Source organism: Salmo salar, chromosome ssa09 (genome assembly GCF_905237065.1).
Source record: "Salmo salar chromosome ssa09, Ssal_v3.1, whole genome shotgun sequence".
In the NCBI taxonomy this organism is placed as follows: Eukaryota; Metazoa; Chordata; class Actinopteri; order Salmoniformes; family Salmonidae; genus Salmo; species Salmo salar.
This window is the reverse complement of record NC_059450.1, coordinates 130,356,744-130,380,771: the sequence shown is the minus strand read 5'-3', so window position 1 is coordinate 130,380,771 and position 24,028 is coordinate 130,356,744. Positions and strand designations below refer to the sequence as shown.

At 42.7% G+C, this 24,028-nt stretch overlaps 1 pseudogene; it reads right to left on the bottom strand.

The window, feature by feature from the left end:
• The window catches only part of LOC106612800 (transcription elongation factor SPT6-like), a 29,309-nt pseudogene extending 6,617 nt beyond the window's left edge, over positions 1-22,692 (bottom strand).
• Positions 22,693-24,028: the final 1,336 nt, after the last annotated feature.

Here is a 24,028-nt window from a genome sequence, read left to right as displayed (position 1 = left end):
TGGGACCTTATATACTCCAATCAAGTTGAAGAAACATCTCAAGGATATCAATGGAAACAGGATGCACCTGAGCTCAATTTTGAGTCTCATAGTAAAGGGTCTGAATACTTACGTAAATAAGGCATTTATGTTTTCGCTTTGTCATTATGGGGTATTGTGTGTAGATTGATGAAGGAAAAAAAATATTTTATCCATTTTAGAATAAGGCTGTAACGTAACAAACTGTGGAAAAAGTCAAGGGGTCTGAATACTTTCCTAATGAACTGTACATTATGTGACATTACAACACCACAGTACTGTATTTATGAAGGTTCACTGAACAGTGATGATTACTGTGGATAATGTGACAAACCCTCCTGAGCGAGTGAGAGAGAGGCAAGTAAGAGTTAATGTTTATGTTCATGTTCTGTCATGTCTCTAAGCAAGTACCAATAATCACTCTTGCTCTTGGCAACAGTGGCAGAGACAAACAGGCGCTTCATGCTTCCCCAACTCTCCTGACACACATTCTGTGTTTGGGTTTGGGTGGGGCAGTTCCATTTCAAACACAAGAGCTTTTTTCTTTAGGGTGTCAATTGCACATGGAAAAAAATAAAGCCAAGCGCATCTCCAGCATTTGTATTTCTATGCAAATTCATACATCCTATGAATGGGTGTTGATTTAAATGACAAAGGCAGCGGGTAGTGTGGTTGGCAGTCCTGAGGTAACCTTGGCTTTGTGCGGGGCTGGTAACCGAGCAGAAACTTCCCTGGCAGCTCTCTACAGGCAGACACATAGTAGGGGATGAATGTAGACTTCTCCTTCTTGCTTTTCACCAAGACCTCCTCCATTTTCTGCAATTCAAAAAACAGGGACAGCTGATGATCAATTGAAGAAAATTGAAAAGGTTTCTATCCCATATGTCTCTTTGTATCTCTTATTCCCCCCCTCTCTCAAACACACACAAACTGGCAGATAGACTGATGCACACATAAAAACATATTCATACACAATGATACTGTGAATTGAAAGAAAGTATATCCTTGTTCCTACCTTTCGGTCTCCACCATTGCATTCTTGAAAATACTTGTGACCAAGCAGATCGCGAGCAAACGCAGCCATTGGTTGAACGTATCTGGCTGTGATTTCATCCAGATCTTCAAATTCCTGAGAAAAAGGTCACACAACCTACTAAAAAAGTGAAACACATTGGTATCGTGCCAAATGGTGCACTATTCCCTACATTGTGCACTACTTCTGTGGATTATACAGGGAAAGGGTGCCATTTTGGATGCACATATTTTTATTCATACAGGCATATACTGCTTCATAATGAAGAAGCCTGTGGATGGAGCTGACCTCAGTGTTGATCCACAGGGTATGTCCCAGGCTGAAGGCGTTCTCCTTGCCCTCCTCTCGTACGTCAATGTGCTGGTAGATGCCATCGGCAACCTTCCAAGTAACAGTCAGGTGGTTCTCTCCCTTACTACTGGGCCTGATGATCACATCTCCCTGGTCCATGGACTCCATCATCTTCTCTGCCTGCTTGAAGTTGATGTTATGGAATGATGGGTGGGCTATCACCCTCTTAATGTAGGCTATAGGGAGTGGAAATCTGTATTTTAGAGTTTGGTATTATATTATTAGGGCTGGTTTCCCGGACACACGTAGCATAGTCTTGTACTAAAAACCACTTTAAATGGAGAATCTCCAATGAACATGCTTCTTATTCCAGGACAAGGCTTAATCTGTATCCTGGAAACGGCCCAAAAACTACTCTTGCTACAATTACCACAATCAACCAATAATAAAAGATGTATCCAAAATGTCATTTGATCCATTTATCAACTCCAGCTATGTTCTCCATCTAGAGATCTCAGACAGGTATACACTTGTTCTCTGCTGTTTCTTCTTGGCCTCCTCCTCCTGCTTCACATCCTCTGTCTCAGTGTCAAAGTCGTAGTAGGTGTCCTTGGGAAGCTTCCAGTCGTTGTTCTTATCCGACAGGTCTGATGTGCGACAGGTCAGATCCACACTGAGCTTCTCAATGTCAATCTTCATGATCCTGCAGTGCACTGTCATGCCCACCTACAGCAGGTTCAAGTTAAAGTGTTATATGACTGTTAGTTATACTAAAATTGAGAGATATTTTGGGGGAAACTACCGTGATACCTTAACCCTTTCTTCAGGGTGCTTGACCACTTTGTCACTGAGGAACTTGGTGGGGATAAAGCCGGTGACTCCGTTGTCCATGCGACAGCGGACCCCAATAGCTTGGCCAGGGCAGGAGCCACTGTCAAAATGATTCCACACCTGCCAGAGAGACCAGAGGCGACGTCAGACTTTGGTGATCAAAAAGACAGCTGTGGCCAATATAAATATAGCAACAAATACAAATCTAGGAATTTAAAACCCATAACACACCACTCTTCTGATTGACTGTCAGTATAGATTGCAGCAGAATATGGAGCATATATGATTCTCACCTCGCTGAGCTCAGGGAAGTTGTCCTGCTGACAGAAAGGACACTGCCACAGACCTGTCTCATCATTCCTTATGGCCTGGTCATAACTCTCCCCCTGGGGGCGCCGGTGAGCAATGCCTGTCACCACACTGGTGATAAGTTTACCTAGAGGCAGAACAGGACAGGACAGACAGTGTTGAGATTCCAGTAAGGGATTTATACATGTTTCCTACTATGTCAACTTTGGGGCTGTGACTCCCTACACCAAAAAAACAAAAAAACAGGCAGTGTGCGTATTAACACATCCCTTTGAAAGAGATATCAATAATGCCCTGATTGAGAAGAAACAGCACGGACCGATGTAGAATGTCTCTGGTGTCTCCTTGGTGAGCAGGTTGAAGATCTCCTCTGTGTTAGGTCCTCTGTAGGTGGACCTCAGGTCTTTGTACCTGCAGCTCAGCTCAGCACGGATGTCATACAGGGTGATGCCCTTGTTACCATAACCCTGTGGACACAGAGAGTTTCAAACAGTGAGCACTACAATGTCCTCAGATCAGGAGGAGTATGCAAGAGTAAGCAAGCTCTTCATAACCACCCAGAGTAGGACAACGGGTGTGTTTCAAATGGCACCCTATTCTCTACATAGTGCACCACTTCTAAAGCAGCCTACATCTCCCACACTGACCTGTCTTTCCAGCTCCTCAGCGAAGGCATCCAAGTCCAGGTCTTTGAGCCGCTCCGGGTTTTCCAGGATCTCCTCCAGTGCTCCGGCCGGGTTGGCGTCCTCCGCTGACTCATCGTACTGCAGAGCGTCCACGGCCATCTTCCTGGCCCACTCATAGGTCTCTGGGTGCACCCGCGACCCGTCCAGAACCTCAATATAGGAGTCAGTACTGCAGGTAGGGAGAGACACTTGATGTCAATGATTCAGTTATTTAGTGAATTGGCTGTGTGATGATGTCAACAAAAGTACTTTTGGCAAGTTATTCACTGTTACTATTATGAGTTGAATTTCGAATAGAAATATGGTTTTTAGTCTCAGGTATTTTCTGCACTATTGTATGAATGACCATGCCCGATGTTCTGAGACTAACCTATCTCCCAGAGAAGCTGTGTCAATCTTGATTAAACCAGCACAGTTGATGAAGACCTTGGGGCCCATGTGACACATGGTGACCAGTTGAGTGCGGTTCTCCAGACGAGTGTTATTTTGCTTCAGGATCTGGAAACAGAGAGGGATAAATGTACATGCAAAGGTATCTGTTCAGAAGTCAGTACAGTAGAGCAGTGGTTCCCAAACTATAGGGTTGTAATAGTAGAAGCACAAGGTGCAATTTAGATATAGGGAAGTGCATCATCAGTTTCTCTTGTCATGTCTGTCATTGCATACCTTAGAGAGCTATTTATAACTTGTCAGTTGACCAACTAGCCCATGTCAGCTAACGTTTTTAGCACATTTTTCTAGCTCATAGACTTTGTTGTAATGTTTGAGTCAGTCAGATATCACATGAATACACATTAGGCATGGAAAAATGTATAGATTTGCATGAAAATGAGCTTTAAACCTGCAAAATGTTCTCTCCGCCAACAAGAGGGGTGTGAACCGTTTGTGTCATGAACAGAGCTTGCACCCATAGAAATAGACATGGTGCGCGTGTGTGCAGAGGGGGGGCACGGGATGTTCCACAATGCTGGAAGGGGGCCTGAGTGAAAAAGTTTGCAGTAGAGTACTGAATTATTCTAAGATACTGTAATAATAAAAACATATAGGTACATACTGCTACTGTATATTGATAAATTCTATCTGGTAACACTTGGTATATTGTTTCTCTTATATATGTGTAGTAACACTGTAATTACATTGTATTAACATGTTGGCAATCTAGATGCCTCCAGTGATCTATGTCTTACCCTGAGCAGGTGGGATCCCTTCCTGGGCCCCAGGCCACAGACGTACTGCAACAGGCTCTGGGTGTAGGGGTGGGCCATGGCCCGGTTCACATCCACACCCACTTCATTCACCCGGTTGATAAACTCACAGTACAGAGCATTCAGCAGGTCCTCCTTCACTACATGCTCCTGTGTGGGAGGCAAACAGAGAACAGAGACTCACTCTTTACAGGCACATTGATTCACAGACTTTGATTCAAACTAGACTATGATTATCATGTACCGTCAACGAGACTTCTGCATTTGGGCGATTCCAAGCCAGCATTGCCCGAAAATATTTATGTTATCACAGATTTTTCTGGGAATTCTCACATAAAAACTTAATTGGGTGGAAAGATGTTTAACACACTTTTTACATTTGTATCACAAATATTTTTTTGGAACCATTTTAGTCCATTTTATGAGATATACCTGCCTCCTGTAAGACCCTATGGTCAGTGAACCATACATATTACAGACAACATCTTGGTGTTTGGAACAATATACTCATCAAACACATAACATTTTAAAAGTGCTCTGCTACTTTTGAAGAAATTATAAATTTTATACATTGACATTCTAGGTCATTAACCAATCACAGCCCTCCTGTAGGATTGCACATTCAGCAAGTCACCAGCAGAGGAAGTACACTTTGAATCCATTTTCCCATTCACTGTGTTGGCGGTGCTCATAAAATGTATCATAACTTTAACTCACTCTGGAAATGTGATGCACTTGTAGAGTATATTGTTTAAAACAATCTGTCTAAAAATGAACAAAATCAAAAAGGGTACTTTTGAGACATAAATATGAATAGTTATGTTTAATAAATTCACATGTAAAATTGTATTTCAGAATGTAGCAATACTCCATATTTTAGAGCACAATGTTAGGAGTATAATGACACCAAGATGTTGTCTGTATCATGTATGGTTCATGGATACAGTAGGTCTAAAAAGGGCCTAAAATGGCCACTTTCATGATTTTATAAAAAATGGTTTGTTACAAATCAAATCAAATTTGTCACATTCGCTGAATACAACAGGTATACCTTACCATGAAATGCTTACTTACAAGCCCTTAACCAACAATGCAGTTCAAGAAAGGGGTTTCTAAAGGATCTCTGTGAACCACCTGTGTGTTTTCATCAGAGCCGCCGCTCGGTGATGATGATCTCCCAACCATGCCTGGCCAAATGGAGACAAGGGTTGCGTCCTGAATGGCACCCTAGTCACTATATAGTGCGCTACTTTTGATCAGAGCCCTATTAGGAACTCATTCTGGATGATGTCATTAGTACCTGCAAAGGGTGCAACTTGAGGCAGAGGATGTCCTCGTCACTGCTGCACACCTGAGCATACTCCACCAGGGGGTCCTGGATCTTCCTGGCCACAGACACAGCCTGTCTCAGGAGAGGGGGGTAGTCCCAGAAATCTGCCTGTGGATTGGAGAAATAGAAAAATATGTAGAGTTAAGAGAAAATCAATTTAAGTGTCACTCACTCCACAAAATTACAGTCATTGGCAATAGATATTACAGATTTAAATCCGCATTGTGGACCACTCAGAGAGTTTTGGGAGGTACAGTATGTAGAATACATCCAATGTAGAACAAATTGAGATGAGGAAATATTTGTCTTGTGAGAATAAAAAAACATGTTTAGGGAAAAGAGGGCAGGACTTGACCTCTGACTTCTTGCTGTTCATGTAGAGCATGGCCAGTTCATTGTCAACCAGCTCCACCCCGATGGTGGGGAAGGAGGACTCCTGCTCCAGCTCACTGGCAGTGCGTTTAATGTCCTCAATCACCATCTGGGCGTCTCTGCACAAGGAGTGGAGGAAGGAACGTTACAAACATTCAGGATAAGTCCTAAATGGCACCCACGTAGTGCACTATATAGGGAATAGGATGCAGTTTGGAATACATCCTCAGTCATGTTAGTGACCTTCTTCAAACAGCAGTCTAAGAAGGCCACCGGTGAAAGCAAGCAGGAGAGGGTTGTAAACCTGTTCTCCCCAGCTATAGCAATGATGTGAGGCTTCTTGCTGTTCAGAAACTTCTTCAGGGTTTCAATATCGTGGATCTAAAAGTATGGTAGTACAAATATTAGAACAAGGACAAATATTAGTCAACATTGGATGGTATGGTTATCTGAGCTTCGTCAAAACTCTTGCCCTGTGTCCCAAATGGACCCTATTCCCTACATAGCGCACAACTTTTTATCAGAGGCCTATGGTATGAAAAAAAAGTATGAAAATGTATGCACTCACTACTGGAAGTCGCTCTGGATAAGAGCGTCTGCTAAATGACTAAAATGTAAATATAAATAGGGTGCCATTTAGGACGCACCTTTGGTTGGGTTTCATAAATACCTTTTTCTCCCTTTCATCCTCCCTCCATGCGTTCCTCCTCTTCAGGAAGTAAGGAAGCCTGAGGAAATCCCCCACTTCTCCGTCACCGTTCACCAGGGCACAGTACACTGGGGTGTCTCTGCGGACAAAGAGGTTTGCAGTGAATAATAACTAAGTCATAATCACAGAAATCGTATTAAATTACTAAAGGGGCCATGTCATAAACCCTCAAAGTTCCAGAATGGGGTGAAAATTACAGCCATATTGGCCAGGGAGAAATCCAAACCAGTCTAATTCGAATGAATGGCAGTAGAGGCATAATCCTGATTATACTTATGCAGTAAAAATAAAGTAAGGCATGTGATATATAAAAAATAGAGTAATAGAATTATTGTCAACCTAAAATATTGTCATATAATTATAAATACAGTTTTATACCAATTTTCTCTATAAATAGCCTCTAAAATATATGTACAGAGTCTTGCAAAAGTATTCATCCCCTTGGCATTTTTCCTACACTGTTGCATTACAACCTGTAATTGAAATGGATTTCTATTTGGATTTCATGTAATGGACATACACAAAATAGTCCAAATTGGTTAAGTGAAATGAAAAAAATTACTTGTTTAAAAAAATTCTAACCGTAAAAGTGGTGCGTGCATATGTATTCACCCCCTTTGATATGAAGCCCCTAAATATGATCTGGTGCAACCAATTACCTTCAGAAGTCACATAATTAGTTAAATAAAGTCCACCTGTGTGCAATCTAAGTGTCACATGATCTCACTATATATACACACCTGAGCAAGGTGCACCACCAAGTAAGCAGCACCATGAAGACCAAGGAGGAACAAAGTTGTGGAGAAGTACTGATCAGGGTTGGGTTATAAAAAAATATCAGAAACTTTGAACATCCCACAGAGCACCATTAAATCCATTATTAAAAAATGGAAAGAATATGTCACAACAACAACCCTGCCAAGAGAGGGCCACCCACCAAAACTCATTAAAAACGCATTAATCAGAGAGGCAACAAAGAGACCAAAGATAACCCTGAAGGAGCTGCAAAGCTCCACAGCGGAGATTGGAGCATCTGTCCACAGGACCACTTTAAGCCGTACACTTCACAGAGCTGGGCTTTACGGAAGAGTGGCCAGCAAAAAGCCATTGCTTAAAGAAAAAAATAAGCAAACACATTTGGTGTTAGCCAATAGGCATGTGGGAGACTCCCCAAACATATGGAAGAAGCTACTCTGGTCAGATGAGACTAAAATTGAGCTTTTTGGCCATCAAAGAAAACACACCTCCCATCACCCCAAGAATATCATCCCCACAGTGAAGCATGGGGGTGGCAGCATCATGCTGTGGGGATCTTTTTCATCGGCAGGGACTGGGAAACTGGACAGAATTGAAGGAATCATGGATGGTGCTAAATACACAGAAATTCTTGAGGGAAACCTGTTTGTCACGTCCTGACCAGTAATAGGGGTTATTTGTTATTGTAGTTTGGTCAGGACGTGGCAGAGGGTATTTGTTTTATGTGGTTCGGGGTTGTGGTTTGTTTAGTAGGGTATTTGATTTATGTATTCCGGGGGTTTTTGGGCACTGTTCTATGTTAGTGTATTTCTATGTTCTGTCAAGTCTTTTGTATTTCTATGTTTTGTTAATTGGGGTTGGACTCTCAATTGGAGGTAGGTGTTTTCTAGTTGCCTCTGATTGAGAGTCCTATATATACGTATGTGTTTGTTGAGTGCTTTGTGGGAGATTGTTCTGTGTATAGCCTTGTGCCTTACCAGCCTGTGAATAGTCGTTGTGTTTTCTTTGTGTACGTGTTTATTTTGGTTCTCCTTCTTGTCCGATTATAATAAAGAAGATGAGTGCACATTTCCCTGCTGCATTTTGGTCTAAATCCGACGACAGCCATTACACTGTTTCAGTCTTCCAGAGATTTAAGACTGGGACAGAGGTTGACCTTCCAGCAGGACAATGACCCTAAGCATACTGCTAAAGCAACACTCGAGTGGTTTAAGGGGAAACATTTAAATGTATTGGAACGGCAAAGCCCAGACCTCAATCCATTTGAGAATCTGTGGTATGACTTAAAGTAGCTGGAGCAGTTTTGCCTTGAAGAATGGGCAAAAATCCCAGTTGCTAGATGTGCCAAGTTTATAGAGACATAACCCAAGAGACTTGCAGATGAAATTGCTGCAAAAAGTGGCTCTGCAAAGTATTGACTTTGAGGGGTGAATAGTTCATCAAGTTTTCAGTTTTTAAAAATGTATTTCTTGTTTGTTTCACAATAAAAAATATTTTGCATCTTCAAAGTGGTAGGCATGTTGTGTAAATCAAATTATACAAACCCCCCAAAAATCGATTTTAATTCCAGGTTGTAAGGCAACAAAATAGGAAAAATGCCAAGGGGGGTGAATACTTTCGCAACCCACTATAAACAGACCACAAATGTCAAACATTTAGTTTTCTTGGAAAGCTTTGAGTGATCTTATATGATACTTGCTGCATTTAAAAGTTCTATCATCAACTGATTTCAGCCAGTGTATTGCTGTGGATTGACTGCATAAATACGGTAAAGAGGTCATTGTAACTCTACCAAAATAATAGAAATGCCATGGAAATACGTAGGGTGAAAGATGCCCTGGGGGTAACGGGAGTTTGCATAGCAGTCACTCAACACTTCTAAACCTGAGAACGAACTACTTCTCAATGTTAATGCACTATATATTATATACAAAAGTATGTGGACACCCCTTTAGTAGATTCGGCTATTTCAGCCACACTCGTTGCTGACAGGTGTATAAAATCGAGCACACAGCCATGCAACCTCCATAGACAAACATTGGCAGTAAATTTCCCTATACTGAACAGCTCTGTGACTTTCAATGTGGCACCGTCATAGGATGCCACCCTTCCATGAAGTCAGTTTGTAAAATTTCAGCCCTGGTAGAGCTGCCCTGGTCAACTGTAAGTCAAATCAAATCAATAGTTATTTGTCACATGCGCCGAATACAACAAACCTTACCGTGAAATGCTTACTAACAAGCCCTTAACCAACAATGCAGTTTTAAGAAAATTACTTAAAAAAATAAGAAATAAAGTAACAAATAATTAAAGAGCAGCAGTAAAATAGCAATAGCGAGGCTATATACAGGGGGTACCGGTACAGAGTCAATGTGCGAGGGTACCGGTTAGTCAAGGTAATTGAGGTAATATGTACATGTAGGTAGAGTTACTAAAGTGACTATGCATAGATAATAAACAGAGAGCAGTAGCAGAGTTAGAGGGTGGGGGGGGGGGGGGTTGGGCGGGCAATGCAAATAGTCTGGGTGGTCATTTGATTAGATGTTCAGGAATCTTATGGCTTGGGAGTAGAAGCTGTTTAGAAGCCTCTTGGACCTAGACTTGGCGCTCTGGTACAGCTTGCCGTGCAGTAGCAGAGAGAACAGTCTATGACTAGGGTGACTAGGGTGGCTGGAGTCTTTGAAAATCGCCTTTGACAACCGCTGGTGTCTTTGACACCGCCTGGTATAGAGGTCCTGGATGGCAGAAAGCTTGGCCCCAGAGATGTACTGGTGTCACGTCCTGACCGTAGTAAGATGTTATTTTCCCATGGTAGAGTAGGTCAGGGCGTGACAGGGGGTGTTTTGTGTTTTTCTATGTTTTGTATATCTATGTTTAGGTTCTAGTTTTTCTATTTCTATGTTTTTTTGGGGGGGATGATCTCCAATTAGAGGCAGCTGGTCCTACAGATCATACTTAAGTAGGGTTTTTTTCCACCTGTGTTTGTGGGTAGTTGTCTTCTGTTTAGTTTATGTACCTGACAGAACTGTGCGCTTTCATTTTGTCTTTGTTATTTTTCCTTTAGTGTTTTGAGTTATAATAAATATTCATCATGAGCAATCAACATGCTTATGTACAACAGCCGTTACAACTGGTCTGTACGCACTACCCTTTGTAGTGTCTTGCAGTCGGAGGCCGAGCAGTTGTCATACCAGGCAGTGATGCAACCAGTCAGGATGCTCTCGATGTGCAGCTGTAGAACCTTTTGAGGATCTCAGGACCCATGCCAAATATTTTCAGTCTCCTGAGGGGGAATAGGTTTTGTCGTGTCCTCTTCACAACTGTCTTGGTGTGCTTGGATCATGTTAGTTTGTTGGTGATGTGGACACCAAAGAACTTGAAGCTCTCAACCTGCTCCACTACAGCCCCGTCGATGAGAATGGGGGAATGCTCGGTCCTCCTTTTCCTGTACTCTACAATCATCTCTTTTGTCTTGATCACATTGAGGGAGAGGTTGTTGCCCTGGCACCACACGGCCAGGTCTCTGACCTCCTCTCTATAGGCGGTCTTGTCGTTGTTGGTGATCAGGCCTACCACTGTTGGTGTTGGAGTCGTGCCTGGCCTTGTAGTCATGAGTGAACAGGGAGTACAGGAGGGGACTGAGCACGCACACCTCAGGGGCCCCCGTGTTGAAGATCAGCGTGGCGGACGTGTTGTTACCTACCCATACCACCTGGGGGCGGCCCGTCAGGAAGTCCAGGATCCAGTTGCAGAGGGAGGTGTTTAGTCCCAGGATCTTTAGCATAGTGATGAGCTTTGAGGGCACTGTTATTGTGAAGTGGAAACGTATATAAGCAACAATGGCTCAGCCGCGAAGTGGTAGGCCACACAAGCTCACAGAACGGGACCGCCAAAGGCTGAAGCGAGTAAAAATCGCCTGTCCTTGGTTGCAACACTCACTACCGAGTTCCAAACTGCCTCTGGAAGCAAAGTCAGCACAATAACTGCTCATCGGGAGAGTCATGAAATGGGTTTTCATGGCCAAGCAGCTGCACACAAGCCTAAGATCATCATGAGCAATGCCAAGTGTTGGCTGGAGTGGTGTAAAGCTCACCGCCATTAGACTCTGGAGCAGTGGTAACGCATTCTCTGGAGTGATGAATCACGCTTCACCATCTGGCAGTCCAACGGACTAATCTGGGTTTGGCGAATGCTAGGAGAACGCTACCTGCCCGAATGAATAGTGCCAACTAAAGTTTGGTGGAGGAGGAATAATGGTCTGGGACTGTTTTTCATGGTTTGGGCTGGGCCCCTTAATTCCAGTGGAGGGAAATCTTAACGCTACAGCATACAATGACGTTCTAGACGATTTTGTGCTTCCAACTTTGTGGCAACAGTTTGGGGAAGGCCCTTTCCTGTTTCAGCATGACAATGCCCCCGTGCACAAAGCGAGGTCCATACAGAAATTGTTAGTCGAGATTGGTGTGGAAGAACTTGACTGGCCTGCACAGAGCCCTGATATCAACCCCATCGAACCCCTTTGGGATGAATTGGAACGCCGACTGCGAGCAAGGCCTAATCGCCCAACATCAGTGCCCGACCTCACTAATGCTCTTGTGGCTGAATGGAAGCAAGTTCCCGCAGCAATGTTCCAACATCTAGTGGAAAGCCCTCCCAAAAGAGTGGAGGCTGTTATAGCAGCAAAGGGGGGACCAACTCCATATTAATGCCCATGATTTTGGAATGAGATGTTCGACGAGCATGTGTCCACATACTTTTGGTAATGTAGTGTTTGACAAATATCCACTTTGTTTGATCAGATTTGTTGAATGTGTGCCAATCCATTGTCCTTCTATCCACCACAGTCTGTGTTCCATTGACCTCTTTACCACATCTATTGATTGAATGCAATGTTGGTATATTGGCAGTTCATTTGAAAAATGTATGGAATCATTCCTCTAAAACTTGCTGGCTAGCTTGCTAACAAACATACATATTTTATCACAGCACTGGCAAACCTTGGTTGAACAACTCCCTAACCAAAATGGCTGACCTTTATCCCACCATAATTAGATTAAAGTCCATTCTTGTATTCTAATTCCTAATTCTATGGTCACAAACACATTAAATAAATAAGTCATTCAATTTAGCTGACTGTACAAGTGGTAAAGACAATTTACTGAAGTTAAACCCTTTATTCCCTATATGGTGAACTACTTTTGCCAAGAGCCCCAAAGGGTCTAGTCAAAAGTAGTGCACTACATAGGGAATAGGGTGCCATTTGGGACACACACAAAGTGAAGTCAGAGACAGTGTGCAGTAGTCTACCTGCTGGATGAGAAGGCCACTCCCAGCACACGGATCCCTTTGCCCTGGGCCTCAGACATGAGCTCCTCGTCCTCCTCCACTTGTTGGTCGGGCCGATAGGGCGCCACCTTCAGCCAGTTATACAGCTTCCTGCTGCAGGCCTGAGGGGCGGGCAACCACTATCACAACACTGTAGCAGGCTCAACATACATCAATGCTCTGCTTTGGAAAGTCAATACCGGAATAAGAAAATAAGTAATCAATACCACAGTAGCAATGACGTCACATCAACGTAATGAAAAGAAGAAGAAAAATCGAATGAAATGTTGAGATAATAATAGAAGTTGCTGGAGAAGATTTATCCTCCTCCTTGGGTGTGTATGGGGGGTACCTTTATGATGTTCTCCTTTGCTTCTGCAATAAGTTTGTTCTTCAGCTCTTTCGCCATCTGCGGGTAAAGGAACTGTTTGAGGGAGCGCTCGATGGCCAGAGTGCGCTGTCTGTTCCACTCCTGAACCTGGTGGCTGAACTCATCTCTGTAGTAAAACTGCTTTATCTCCTCATAGTACGCCTGGTCACCTCTGTACCTGCTCAACAAACATAGTGGTATCATGGATATTTGACTGACTCAGGACAGTATACATGTAAACAGAGCACATTTTGGAACATGTTATTACGTGTTATTAATATGTTATTACATGTTATTACACATCATTAATATGTTATTACACAAAACTCAGTGGTATCGTCGCAAATGGCACCCTATTCCCTACATAATGCACTACATTTGACCAGAGCGTAGTGCACTATTTAGTGAATATGGTAGCATTTGGGATGCAGCCTATAATGTTATTAATATGTTATTACACAATGTTATAATAACAAGACCTCACCCCTTCACTCCAATCAAGTCAATACAAATGTTAATGGTGAGCAGGCCCTCTTCCTCTGCCTGGAACATCTTGAGGAACTGGTCTCCACTCAGCTCTTTTACAGGCTTGTTTTTCAGGTATTTAAAGGAGAAGCCATAATGGGCCTCATCCACATCCTACAGGAGAGATTAGACCACATACACGTATGGTAGAGTACTCTAAACTAGATAATGACATATTAATATATACACTAACTGTAAGTCACTCTGGATAAGAGTGTCTGATAAATAACTACAATTAAAAAATATGAGTCAATGAAAAGAACATAACTTGTTAAACTCATCTCTTCAGAAAGTATTCATACCCCTTGACTTACTCAACATTTGGATGTGTTACAGCCTGAATTCAAAATTGATTCAATTGATTTTGTTTGTAGACTGGGCTTTGGCTGGGCCACTCAAGGACTTTCACATTCTTGTTCTGAAGCCATTCAAGCGTTGCATTGTCAATTTTGAATTCAGAATGTAACAACAAAATGTGGAATAAGTCAAGGGGTATGAATGGGGAAATGGGATACCCAGTCAGTTGCACAACTGAATGCATTCAACCAAAATGTGTCTTCCACATTTAACCCAACCCCTCTGAGTCAGAGGAGCAGTTGTGTTGGGGTTAAGGCCTTGCTCAAGGGCAGAACGGCAGATTTTTCCACCTTGCCAGATCAGGAATTCGAACAAGCAACCTTGCGGTTGCAGTCCCAAAGTTCAAACCGCTAAGCTACCTGACGCCTCTGAAAGTACTGTATATCCCATGAAAGACCTAAATAAACCACTAATAAAACGAACAAAGAAGTGGCGGTAATTTCAGAATAGGGTTGCAAAATTGTAGCAATTTTCCCCAAATTCCCAGGTTTTCCAGGAATTGCTGGTAGAAAGATAAAGGACTTCTTGCTTATTCACTCCTGATTGCAGGAATCTTCCAACCAAGATTTCTGGAAAACCTGGGAATTTTTAGAAAGTTACCATGATTTTTTAACCCTATTGCAAATAGATGGTGTATACCTTCTTTCCCTTCTTGGTGGGTTTGATGTTGATCTTAGCTCTCTCCTGGAATGTCTGTCGGAGCACATGTCTGACTAGAGGCTCCCGGGCGATCTGCATGGCGACCATGTAGCGAGTCCCCTCCAGTACTGCCTCTGCTGTGCTGAACTGGCTGCACAGGCAGAGAGAACATACTATTATTAGTATTGTGGAAGGTATAGGTTTGCATCTCAAATGGTGCCACAAGTTTGCATATTCACCTCTCAACACCACCCCTGTTACTGCTAAAATGGTTGGGTTATCTTTATATGAAAGTGTATTCTGTATACCGTGCAATAATGTGTTGCTGGTTAACCTGCAGATGTAGTCCTTAGCCAGCTCCATGGGCTCAGCAGGAAACTGCTCCGTCTCGTGACGCTGGTAACTGTCACGTAGGTTCTCTCCAAACTGCTCTGGAGTCAGACCAAACTTCTTGGCTAGGCCATCTGATGAGAAAACCCTTTAAATGGTGGACTCAAAAACTGTTGCAAATATAGTCGGCTCATGATACAACAAGTGCACTTCGATTGGAAAACTCTGTTTAAGTACACTAGTCACAGTTTTTCAGTCGCACATTATTTAGCAAGTTTTGTATTATCACGAGCTAACTGTATAGACCTGAAGATGGCACACAAATCTGTTTGTAAAAGGTGCTGATAGTGACACCTACTGGACACACAATGATAAAGCACTCACCCAGTCCTGCACCCTGGCAGATGCTGTACATATCCCTGCGAGATGCAAGCTTCAGGTCCGGCCCCTTCGGCTGCTCTTCTTCTTCCTCTTCCTCCTCCTCTACTTCCTGCTCATTACCTGCAAACAGAAGACATGATAATTACTCTGATGAGGGCAAAGATCCACTGTGCTTTCACAATCTTACAATATATAATCTAAATCGTACCATCTTCATCCACTTCTTTGATCTTCTTCAGCTTCTTCTTGCTGGACCTGGCTGCATTCTGCATCTTTGGGATATCCCGGCCATAGTACAGCAGGAAATGGTTGTAGACGTCGCCCAGTTCATCACTAGACTGGACATCCTTCAGCCTTGTCAGACAAACATAATCAGGTCAGCATTCTGATACAACAAAGATAATAAAGGTGTCATAACATGACTAGCATACTGTCCAGGGGGTGTACTTGTACATCAAGGTGCCTCACACTACAGAAACAGGAGATTGGCCCATAGGGCAGGAGCCTTTCTGGCTCAGACAAGGCTTATTTACAAACATGTTGAACATGACAAGCCTTACCTCTCTAAATCTGAAGTGTCTAATGGTCGAATGCCATCAGCCAGTGGCTTATCTGGGTCAGCTGAGATCTGTTCAAACTGGTATCCCTGCATCTTCTGGAACAGGCGTCTCAGGTTCTGTTTGCGGGTTTTCAGCTGGGTCCACTGAGGAGGAAAGAAAGTCCCAGATTAAACAGTAATTAAACAGAGAGAATAAATTAAGGGATGAAGTTAACAAAAATCCAATGCTACAGTATATTACCTTCTCATCCCACTGCCAAACTTTCCACAGATCATTGATATTGAGTTCAGGTTCCACATACTCTTTCCTATAGAACGCTATGAATGGAACCTTGAGGTAAAACAACAAAGACAGTTGTATTAACTAACTGTGAAAAATGATATGGAAGAACTCAATATTACATACAGTGATAGAGGAACTGTAACACCTCAAAGTGTTGGTTTCTCATGAAATTCAAAGCCTCTTTAATCTTCTGGATGGTGCTGGGGCCTTTTCTGCTGAATGTAGTGGCTGGACCTCTGTCCAAATAGTCTGCATTCTCCTGAAAACACAGAATATTTGATTTAAAAAACACAAGCATTTTAAAAACAGACCTACAGCCTTATTCTAAAATGGAATAAATACATGTTTTTCCTTATCTATTTACACACACCATACCCATAATGACAAATCGAAAACAGGTTTTTAGAAAAATCTGAAATACCTTATTTACATAAGTATTCAGACCATTTGCTATTACACTCTATATTTGGCTCAGGTACATCCTGCTTCCATTGATCATCCTTGAAATGTTTCTACAACTTGATTGGACTCCACCAGTGGTAAATTCAATAGATTGGACATGATTTGGAAAGGCACACACCTGTCTATATAAGGTCCCACAGTAGACAGTGCATGTCAGAGCAAAACCAAGCCACGAGGTCGAAGGAATTGTCCGTAGAGCTCTGAGACAGGATTGTGTCGAGGTACAGATCTGGGGAAGGGTACCAAAACATTCCTGCAGCATTGAAGGTCATTAAGAACACAGCGGCCTCCATCATTCTTAAATGGAAGAAGTTTGGAACAACCAAGACTCTTCCTAGAGCTGGCCGTCCGGCCAAGGACATACTGAGCTCTGACAGAGCTCTAGAGTTCCTCTGTGGAGATGGGAGAACCTGCCAGAAGGACAACCATCTCCGCAGCACTCCACTAATCAGGCCTCCATGGTAGAATGTCCAGATTGAAGCCACTCCTCAGTAAAAGACACATGACAGCGCACTTGGAGTTTGCCAAAAGGCACCTAAAGGACTCTCAGACCATAAGAAAAGATTATCTGGTCTGATGAAACCAAGATTGAGCTCTTTGGCCTGAATTCAAAGCGTCACGTCTGGAGGAAACCAGGCACCGCTCGTCACCTGTCCAATACCATCCTCACGGTGAAGCATGGTGGTGGCATCATCATGCTGTGGGGATGTTTTTCAGCGGCAGGGACTGGGAGACTAGTCAGGATCGAGGGAAAGATGAACGGAGCAAAGTACTGAGAGATCCTTGATGAAAACCTGCTCCAGAGCGCTCAGGACCTCAGACTGGGGTTAATATGCACCTTCCAACAGGACAACGCAGTAGTGGCTTCGGGACAAGTCTCTGAATGTCCTTGAGTGGCCCAGCCAGAGCCCAGACTTGAACCTGATCTAACATCTCTGGAGAGACCTGAAAATAGCTGTGCAGCAATGCTCCATATCCAACCTGACAGAGATTGAGAGGATCTGCAGAGAAGAATTGGAGAAACTCCCCAAATACAGGTGTGCCAAGCTTGTAGCGTCATACCCAAGAAGAGTCGAGCCTGCAATCGATGCCAAAGGTGCTTCAACAAAGTACTGAGTACCAATTTAAACCAATTTAATCAATTTTAGAAAAATGTGGAAAAAGTTAAGGGGTCTGAATACTTTCTGAATGCACTGTAGACTGTAGCATCAGCTTTAACTAATTGTCTTATGAGACCCAGCTAAAATATCCTCACTCCAGTACCTGCATGGAGATGGTGAGAGTAGAGAAGGCATTCCTATAGATCCACTCAGCCTCCTGTTCCAACTCATCATCCTCTGCAGGCTTCACACAAGTGGAGCGCAACTAAAAACAACAAGACCACACACATAGAAAAGGGTATGGGCTACAGCAGTGGTATTCAAAGTCAATGTTATTCAAAGTCAGTGGTATTCAATGTCAGTGGTATTCAAAGTCGGGATCGTGGGGGAACTACAGTGAGGTCGACCTAAAAAATGAAATAAGTACAGCACCAGTCAAAAGTTTAGACACACCTACTTAGTCAAGGATTTTTCTTTATTTTGACTATTTTCTACATTGTAGAATAACAGTGATGACATCTAAACTATGAAATAACACAAATGGAATGTAGTAAACATAAAAGTGTTAAACAAATCAAAATATACTGTATAGTCTTCAAAGTAGCCACCCTTTGCCTTGATGACACACTCTTAGTAAACATTTAAATAAACCCTTGAATGAGTAAGTGTGTCCAAACTTTTGACTGGTACTATATATATATATATAATTTCTTTTGAGGGGGGGGGGGATTTTTTGTTTCTTTTAATTTTGATAAGAGATTAAAATGTTATGAATTGAAGGTTATTTGTTGATGTAAACATCAAAGTGTGCCAATTTTAAGGTTGTGTCATTATATTTGGGGTGGTGTGGGGTCACACAAAATTACTGTGAAAAGAATGTGGTCCCCAGAAATTCTGACTGAAGAAATAGTTTGAATACCACTGGGCTACAGAGTCAAGCCCATAACAGTTATAGGTGAATTTCAGGTGCTCACGTGTCCCTATGACTATGTTCCAAATGGCACCCTATTCCCTATATAGTGCCCTACATTTGACCAGAGCTCTATGGGTCCGAGTGCCATTTGGGATGGATCCTATAGAAGTATACACACCTGGAACCTCTCTGGCATGTCAGTGGAACGGATCTCATTGTCCTGGTCCGTCATGTGACTGCTCTCCAGCTCACTGGGCTCATAGATCTCAGATACTGCGTCGGCCCACCCTCTTCTTGGTCTGCTTCTTGGGCCGGTCCCATGACTCTTCATCTGCATCCTCCTCCTCCTCTGCATCTTCATAGGCTTCAGTGTCAAACTCGGCAAAGTCAAAGTCCCCTCCGAATATCTCCTGGGCCTCCTGCAGGGCTCTGTAAAAAAGGCGTGGTGCTCAGTACTAAATACTGCAGGTGAGTAAAGGTAAACATGTGTGCATCCCAAATGGCACCCTATTCCCTTTATAGTGCACTACCTTTGACCAGGGCCCATAGGGGAATAGAGTGCCATTTGGGACAAACTTAACATATCAAATTCTATTACACAGATAGGACTTCGTACTTTCGAGTGAGCTTGCAGGTGGAGAGGCTACTGCAAATTGAGATCTAAGTGATTCAATTAAATGTCAGAATCACTTACGCATCTGTATATCCTGGAAGCTTCTTCCTCCACTTGGGTTTCTTCAAGGGCTGTCCGTCATCATCCACAATAAAGTCATCGATATCTGAGAAAAAAAAAAAAATACCTATGACTCAAATATTTTCAAATGGCTTTTTAAAAATCTGCTAACTCATAACAATTCCACTGTTTATAGATGAAGCAACTAAAATGTTTCAAACCAGACTCTTCATCGTCCTCCTCCTCATCCTCCCCAGGATGCAAAGGCACATCCAATGCCTCGCCCTCATCCGCTCCCGTCCCCATGAAGATCTCATCCGCTATCATGTCCTTCTCATGGGCCTCCCTGATGTCATCATCTCCCTCCTCATCCTCATCGTCCGACATGTCTCGCAAACGACGGAACTTTTGCTGTTTATGGGGATAAGGAAGGAGCAGAGGTATCAGGAAAACATTTTAGTCAATCTCCTTTTACATACTATTTTTAGAGAGTGGGACTGTGGGACATGACATGAGACCTTAGCGGTGTGCTATACAATGTCCATGATGCCAATGCATTTTGCTTGCCATAATGGCATCAAAATACTTACCCTTTTCACTTTCACTCCCAAATTCTCCTCAATGAGATCAATATCATCATCATCCAAGCGGTCGTCAAAGCCTGTAGACAGAAAACACAAGATACTCAAACACCAAAGGTGATTGTTGTTGGTATGCATGGTTCTGCTGCACACTGTTAGGTGTCACAAATCAAAATAGAATCAAAGGGTTTACGCCATTATAGTTTATTCAAAGACTGAAGAAACAGCCTACAACGTGGCTAGGAAGCAATCACAGTGCAGCCCAGACAGGAATAAATACAGGAACAATTTATGAATGACCACTTACTTCTCTTCCTCTTATGGCGTCCAATTTCCTCCCCAGAGTCACTATCTCCTTCTTTATCTTTCTTCCCTTCCTTCTCTTCCTCTCCTTCCCCTTCATCCACACCATCATCAATCAGACCACTGAGGTTTCCATCCTCATCTTGGTCCTCGGTATTCTCCTGTTCCTCCTCCTCATCTAAGTCACAAATCAAGAAGTTGTACATCAGGTAAGATGACACATGACATTGTGTGCAGCCTGCACATTGTTACCATGGTTCTTATTTAGAGTAGTTGTGAGGATAAACTCTGTCAAGGGACAACTGAAATCAAATCAAAATTATTCACATGCTGTACTCCCAAATTCCTGCTCAGACTCCTCTGCTTCACTCTCGATGAAATCCATGTTTAGGGGCTGTTGAAGAGATAATAAACAACAGGATTTTCATTAGCTGTTTTTGTGTCAAAGAACAGTCTTTGGAAATAATGTTATGGGACATGACATAGGACAATATTATTCCATAATTTTAAATGTTTAAAGTATGGCTATGTCATAAGAAAATCTTATTGTAAACAATGAAATATTAGTCTACAATAAACTATGATGATAAAATGCTGCTGTCTGCCATGGCTGACTGGGAAAGATGCAGAACATTATTATAGCCAGGGGGCGAGGACATTGCTAGACATCACAGGTTTAGCTAGTTAGCGAAGATAAAAATGCATGACTTTGAAAATAATCAAAGGTAGCCTTAGCTATCCAACGGATAACAGGCTAGAGATGCAGGTGGCAATCTTCTTAGCTAGAACAAGATAGCTAGCTAGCATAACAACAATGGAAAGAGATGGCTACCAAGCTAGCCACATCTATTGTAGCTATCATACAGCTGTATTGTCAGAAACAGCTGGCTTACTCCCATTGCCCATAACCGTACATACGTGATAGGAGTCAGGACGGGCTCCTTTTTAAGTTGACTGATTAGCAAAGCGGGATATGGAAAATAGATTCATTTCACAACGACCAGAATGTGTTAGCTAGCAAGGCGCAAGTAAATTTACAAGACTGGAACACAGATAAATCCCTCAAACTCTATGAAGGCGAGGTACGTCACAGATTTACATAGCTCTCCTTGGATTGTAGAGTGCAATCATTGCATTATACTTCGTGTATTCTTTTATTAGTGTTTTGGTAGGCAACATAAGACATTTTGTTTTTGCATTACTTTTCAATGTCTTATTTTTGTAATTTTTTTTATGGAACTTAGAACATGTTATACAGTTTAATTGGACCTTGTGTTTACTGTATTATATAATTAACTCCAGAACCCAAAATTCACTTCAAATATAACTTTTTTTTTAAAAACACATTCATAAAAAAATATCTAAATACTGATGGAAAATTGTAATAGTATTGTTCCACAATGTCACAGAAAATGTACTTTATTTTAAACTCATAATCTCAAGTATCAGATTGTAAAGGGGCTGTAGTGTAGCCTACAATAATTTTCATGGCAAATATTCATTTTCAGATCAGACCCAAACTCACAATTCAAAAACTCCACAATGCTACTGCTTTAAGACATCTTTCAACCCTCTTTGAGATGATCAAGGTGCATCAGATTCCACCTGCAGGACTGCTTTATGACACTTGCTCCACAGGTCGCATTTGAACATCTACAATCAAGATATGCCAAGACGGGAGTACAGTAGTTATCATTTGTTAAATTATGGTAAACTTTTCCCACATTCATTCAAACATTGATGGAAGTGATGTGCAGAGAATACTGAGACAGATATAAGTTAGACAAGTGTCCTACTTACGTGAACATGTGGCGGGATGTGCCTAAGACATCAGTTACAGCACTGGCAATGTCGACTGCTTCCAAAAACTGTAGGAAGGCAGTAGAATTATAACGTACACATTCAAAAACAATCGTATGCACAGATATTATTGTTATTGTTATTATTCACCTTCATACTGTCGTAGGTATCAGCAGCCTTCTCTGGATGGAGGCTGTGAAGCCACCATACCAGGAGATATACACTGTCCAAAGGAAAACAGAAACACTGGGTTAGTGTCAGTTTTACATTAGATGGCTCTAACGATTACATTGTGACATAGCTAGATAAATATGTTGATTTTAAGCATCAATGTGGTCTGTCATGAGGACACAATGGCCTGCTATTGTGAAATGTTGCCAATAATAGAACACCATTGTATTCAGTAGAGTACCGTTGGTGCATTGTACTCACAGTATGATAAATCAGCACAATTCAGTGCTGGGTGGCTATGAACGTTTGGTCATCTCATTTACAATAGAATGAGATATTTTTAATAAGAACACTAGGAATCAATAACTTACCGTGGCTCGAATGTGGGTTTTAGCCCCTCGCAGCTCTTGCCTCAGCCCCTCTGTCAGGGCAGTCACAGCTGTTTATGTCCATCATCCACCTTTCTCTCCTTCGTAGACTGGTATGCCTCACGTGTGCGGATAGACAATGTAATCAATCAAATAAATCAATCAAATGTATTTATAAAGCCCTTTTTACATCAGCTGATGTCACAAAGTGCTGTACAGAAACCCAGCCTAAAACCCCAGACAGCAAGCAATGCAGGTGTAGAAGCACGGTGGCTAGGAAAAACTCCCTAGAAAGGCCGGAACCTAGGAAGAAAATGGCCAAGATGTTCAAATGTTCATAGATGACCAGCAGGGTCAAATAATAATAATCACAGTGGTTGTAGAGGGTGCAACAGGTCAGCACCTCAGGAGTAAATGTCAGTTGGCTTTTCATAGCCGATCATTCAGAGTATCTCTACCGCTCCTGCTGTCTCTAGAGAGTTGAAAACAGCAGGTCTGGGGCAAGGTAGCACGTCCCGTGAACAGGTCAGGGTTCCATAGCTGCAGGCAGAACACTTGAAACTGGAGCAGCAGCACAACCAGGTGGACTGGGGACAGCAAGGAGTCATCATGGCAGGTAGTGCAGAGGCATGGTCCTAGGGCTCAGGTCCTCCGAGAGAGAGAGAGAGAGAGAGAGAGAGAGAGAGAGAGAGAGAGAGAGAGAATACTTAAATTCACACAGGACACCAGATAAGACAGGAGAAATACTCCAGATATAACAGACTGACCCTAGCCCCCCGACACATAAACTATTGCAGCATAAGTAGTGGGGGCTGAAACAGGAGGGGTCGGGAGACACTGTGGCCCCGTCCGACCATCCCCCCGGACTGGGCCAAACAGGCAGGATATAACCCACCCACTTTTCCAAAGCACAGCCCCCACACCACTAGAGGGATACCTTCATCCACCAACTTACTATCCTGAGACAAGGCTGAGTATTACCCACAAAGATCCCCCCCACGGCACGAACCCAAGGGGGGGCACCAACCCGGACAGGAAGATCATGTCAGCGACTCAACCCACTCAAGTGGCGCACCCCTCCTAGGGACGGCATGGAAGAGCACCTCAATATTGGGCTAAGATAGTAGAAAGTCACAGAGCAAATAGTAGCAACAACAAATAGGCTACACTAATGCTTTAAATCACATCACACGGCCACAGCCGACAACCTTCATGCAGTGCTGGACAAGAGCCTTGTAAATAGCCGCTCCGATTCCAACAGAACCCCCAGTAACAAGCGCCACTCTACCTTTCCAGCGATCCATAGTCTATCAACACAACTGGATGCTGTTTCCTAAAGTTGATCAAT